This window comes from Corapipo altera, unplaced genomic scaffold (genome assembly GCF_003945725.1).
Source record: "Corapipo altera isolate COAL_440 unplaced genomic scaffold, ASM394572v1 61019, whole genome shotgun sequence".
Classification (NCBI taxonomy): domain Eukaryota; kingdom Metazoa; phylum Chordata; class Aves; order Passeriformes; family Pipridae; genus Corapipo; species Corapipo altera.
Window position 1 is genome coordinate 84542 of NW_020885144.1, and position 5226 is coordinate 89767.

At 51.4% G+C, this 5226-nt stretch overlaps 1 long non-coding RNA gene across 1 annotated transcript; it reads left to right on the plus strand.

Moving 5' to 3' along the window:
* The first annotated feature begins 243 nt into the window (after nt 1-243).
* Nucleotides 244-718, plus strand: LOC113960538. The gene is made up of 2 exons (XR_003532053.1): nt 244-457; nt 533-718. It is a non-coding gene; the product is annotated as an uncharacterized LOC113960538 (long non-coding RNA).
* The last annotated feature ends 4508 nt before the right edge of the window (nt 719-5226 follow it).

Consider the following 5226-nt stretch of genomic DNA (forward strand, 5'->3'; position numbering starts at 1 on the left):
AGCAAATCCAGGACCCCCAGCAGCCCAGAGAAGGCCGTCATCCCTCAGAACACCAAAGTGGGAAGACCAGATAGGGATCCCCAGCAGCCCAGAGAGGGGGGGGACCCTGGAAAGGGGGGACCCCCAATACACACGGGACCCCCAGCAACCCGAACAGGGGGGACCCCCAGAACCCCAAAGTGGAGAAGCCAGAGAGGGGGAACTCTGGGGAGCATTTTCTGGTCTGAATCTTGGAGTTCTGACGTTTTTTGGGGGCTGAAACTTGGTATTTAGGAGGGTTTTATGGGCACAGGATGCCTGGTGACTTCTAGAGATGGACTTGGGCAGGAGGAACCCCCAACCCAACGGGCTCACACCCTGTTTTTCCCACCAAAACAGGATTTCTGATTCCCAAACCTTGGCTGGATGGAGGAGGAGGCTGTGAGGAAGAGGAAGATGCCCCAGGACACCCAGACAGGTGAGGAGGAAGTCAGTGCCCCTTTCCTCCTCTGTTGTCCTGCATCTTCCAGCTGAGTATCGCCCCTGGCTGCAGGACAACCTCGCTGTTGTCCTGCCGGGGATGGATTTGAGGGGATCTCCTTCCCCTTCCCCTTCTCTCTCTGGGCTGGAACAGATGAACAGGAGTGTCCAGTCCCATAGGCCAAGATGACACAATGAATCTCTGCAGTTCCTGCAAAGTAGAGCCTAAACCGTTAAACAATTTTGCTGATTAACCTTCCCTTATGTAAATAGGGAGCATGTTGTTTTCTGCCTTGGATTGTATGTGGATCTTTTATACGGCCATAGACAAGGCCTGAACCCACATCATAGATGTTTCTTGACAAACCCTGTCTATTTGTGCTTTGTGAGTTGATGAAGTGTGACTCTCTGTCTGATGACAATCTCACAGGAACCCCAAATCTTGGAATTCCTGCGTCTTGACTGTGTGAGAGGAACTCAAGCTTTTATCACATAAAGTGATTAACTGCCAGTCACAGATCTATAGGCCAGTTAGGAGCTTACCAGCAGCAGGCTGTGTCTGAATGCAACACCAAACAGCACCCTGGCAGTCCCAGTAGCTCACCACAGAGAGCTTGCACTCTCTGGACAGATTCCAAGCCTTACTGGGGGGACAGGCCATCCTGCCACAGTCTGCCCCAGACTGCAGTCGATCATCTTTACCTCATGGAGTGATAGTGCAGGTACCTCTTGCCTCCATGGGTAAAAGCATCCTCATGTATTGGGTCAGGTGCACTCATGGATATGTGAACACCAACAAAACAGCTGTATTAGAATAAAGCTAGGAAGCAATCTAAGCAAACCATTTAAGTGATCTAAACAAATCATCCCAACAACGATGTTACCACTTTGTCTCAAAGACTGCAGGCAAGATGCAAGTCAGGTCTCAGGGTCTCATGGGAGAGTCCACAGAACCAGTGCTGTTGCAGTGCTGCAGCCGCCTTCTCATCCCCCTTTCTGTCCTAACGCAGGACTTTTCTTTTGTGAAACTCAGCATTCACAGACTCCTAAATGACACTGGATAAGAAAACATTTTAGAGGCATAAGGTACATAAATTTGATCTCACAATCCCATGAAATCCTATGTGGATTTTCCTACCAAACCATCCCTTCAGGAGGAATCCTTTTCACAGGCCGCAGTAGCCAGAGACACAGATATTCCAAACAGCGTTTACAAACTGCTGTTAAACTGCTGGGACAGAACATATACAAATATGAACATTGCAAACTTTAAAGCAATCAGTGTAGCAAAAGCAATATAAGCTTTCAATTCTTCTGTAATTAAAATAACAGAGAAGCCTAAAAGAAACATAGAACAGATGACAACAAAAACAAATACAATGGTCATGGCACTGTCTGGTGTTCTGACAGTATTATTCAAATTGCAGTCTGATTCTTGTATATGCACCACCTTTGGAGATCATAGGCTCATCTTACAACAGTTCTTAGCCATGTCAGAAGCCTTTCCTTATTGGTCTTTCTTGTTTACTTACTCCTGACCCATTTCAGGAATTCTTATTACAGTCCAAAACCTCTTGTCTTGGTGTGTCTCACTTGCAGTTGTTCAGGCCTTTGTTCACTTCTGCATAAAAGCTGTTTCCATCCATATCACTTTCAGTCCCAGTTCTGGTGGCACAGTTTCCAAGTCTGTCTGCTGAAATGGACTTTCTGTAAACAGTCAACTTGACACATTGTTAGTTCACACTGAGAGCAAAACAGTGTTCCCGTTTTGAGTTTGCCACAGCCCCCCCGAGCTCAATCAGGGCACAGAGGGCAGGAATATTCACAGGCTGTGAGCCTGAAACAGGCCCAGAGCACCCAGGGGCCAATATAGGTAGCTCTTCTTCCCCCCCCTTTCCGTGTCAGCCAGTCCAGCGGGCAGGGGAGGGCCCACGGCGGTGGCCGCCCGGTCCGTGGGACAGTGCAGCTCCTTCAGCCTTCGGTACCGCGTCCATTCCTGCCGGGCTCCATTGGGAACCCCCCTGCAGTTCACCACAGGGACGGGGCCAGACCAAGTCTCGGGCAACCTTCCCTTCTGACCTTTCCTTTTCGCTGGTGTAAAAAGTATCTTGCCCAGTTTTCGACTACTCCAGGGCTCTGTTGCTATAGCAACGACCGCGAGCCAGGAGCTCGAGCGGGCAGGGCCGCGCCAATTCGGGAGGCGGGGGGTGCCCGGAGCAGGACCCTTTTCCCTCCCCGAGACAGAGCCGGCCGACCCAGGCGGCGGCTTCGGGCGTCCGAAACTGGGCTTCCCAAGTCTATGGGAGAAAACCGAGGGTGTCGGGGGAGAGTGGGGGCGATCGAGCCGCCCTCGGTAACCAAAGCGACCGTTTCGCCGCTCACTGCAAAAGCGGTGACTTCCCCCGGAGGGTCGGCGGCGGTGCCGCTTGTGACAGCGCCGCTAGCAACAGCCGTCGCTCCATCTCCGCTTGCCGCAGCACGAGCGGCGGCTTCGCTTGTAGAAGGCGTTTTGCCTACCGAGGCGGAGAGACCTGGCGCGAGGGGGCAGCGGCAGCATTCGGAGTCTCCTCCCTTTTGAAATAGGAGTGGCAGCAGCTCTGGCGGGGGCAGCTTCCTCCCTGTCTGCCACGGGCATCTCGCCCCCAGCTGCTGAACGGCCGGGGCAGCGGGGTCAGCGCTGACAGCAGCGGAGAGGCCGGGGCGGGGGGCCAAGGGCCGAGCGGGGGTGCTCCCGCTCCCGCCGCAGCTGCTCCTCGGCCACGCCGCTCTCGCTCACAAGTGCCTCCAGCATCTCCAGGACGGGCAGGTGCGGGCAGCGGCGAAATCGGGCCCGGGGCTGAGCTGCATCAGGTCCCGACCCAGCACGGTCGAGATGTGGTAGACATCGGTGGCTATCAGCTGGAACGGACTCTTCTCCAGAGCCCTCTTCGGGCTACCATCGATATCCTCCATTCCGGAGGATTTAGAAAAGCCAGAAAAAACCTGCAGCTAAAACTTCCAGCATGGGGTTCAAACCCGTGGCGCTCTGGATTACCAAACGGGCTTTACTTTCCACACACCAAAAGTGACTTCAGGCCAAGGTAGGGTATTTTAAAGTAGAAAGGTGTCCCTTTCCTTCCGGCTGTACCAAGCCCCCTGAGTAACCACAGCACTACGGTCCACTGTCTACTGTCCCTGCCTTGCCTTCACCGAAGCTGTGCCAGGGGGGGTCCTCCACCTGCACCCCCTTAAGCATCCCAGGCCAGTCAAATTGCCCATCCAGGTGAAACACTTTTCACCCACAGACTGGGAAAACACTGACTTTTGCAACAACAGGGGCCCAAGTCTCACTTCCCAGCCCCACGGTATTCCCAATTTCTGGAGAAAACCCCACTTTATAATTGCTAGCAAAATTACCCAAAGGACCTGCTCTTTTATCTCACCCTTGATTGTTAGAAGCTGGGGCTTCTCAAGATCACTGCGGGAATTCTCCAAAATGTGCCGGCAGAAGAAGAATTTCCTGCAGGATGAAATTTCCCAATCCAGAGTCCCAGGTGTTCCAGGGTACTGGATTTCAATTTCCACCTTTCAGACACCAAACTGTTGTCTAAAAGACCGTGGAGAAAAAGACTCCAGGCCAATTTAGTGTAGGAGATAAGATAAAGAGAGTAGGTCCTTGTCCTAGTTAGAACAGCTGGGACCAGCTCATTACTATGTGGGTGTAACCCAAAACTGTGTATTCTACGTCCTCTATACCATTTCCCAGGAACTGTTAACAATAGACCATTTGCAGCAGCTGCCCAGAGCACACCTGACCCCTCAGGTATTAAGAGGCCTGTCAGATAGGAGGATGCTCCTGTCCTCACACCCATTGTGGAACTCCCTGATCTCAGGGAGGTACTGGGCATTCCTGCCTGAACCTGAGGATATATAATCTTGGGGTCTTGGGACTTCTGGTACCACTCTTGGGATCCAGAGAAGGACCAGAACCTTGACCGGACTGTGACCACCACTCAACCAGACTGAGACCACCACTCTCAACCAGACTGAGACCACCACTCTCAACCAGACTTGAGACCACCACTCTCAACCAGACTTGAGACCACCACTCTCAACCAGACTACCACCATCATTTGCACCAACAGTTTTTTTGTGGGAAATACGGCCTAGAAAAAACCGTACCTTTGCAGAGAACTGTACCTTTGCAGGAGTGGCTCATTACAGGGGTGAGCTGCAACTCCTAAAAATGCCATTTCAACTCCTGTTTCAACTGCCATTGCTGTTTCAACTGCCATGACAGGTAGCAGCCAATCAAATGCTGCGGTCACAGATTTTACCTTATTAGGTATGATTATCTATTGGTGTTGGGTTATAAAAGGAGGGCTGCTACTCCAATGAACTTGTCTCAGCTACACCCCCCTGAGTCCGTGCCTCAATACGCCACAGTTTTTCTTCTCTCCTTTTACTTTTGGACTTGGAGAACCACATGGGGCTCAGCACAGGAGCCAACGAACAACATCCTGTTCGTGCCGGGTTATACATCTGGGGTTTTGTGGGCTAAAACCAATTGTTTGTCTGTGTAATTGTATTCATTGTATTATTTTTATTAAATTGTTATTCTGATTTATAATCTCTCTTGAGTTGGGTTCATTTCCCCTGCTGGTTTACCTTTAAACCAGCACAGTCCTTTAATCTCGGGCCTGAGGCCCAGGGAATACACCTGACACACGACTCTAGACAGTGGTTCTATGATTTTATAATAAGGTCCATCCAATCCCAGATTTGTCC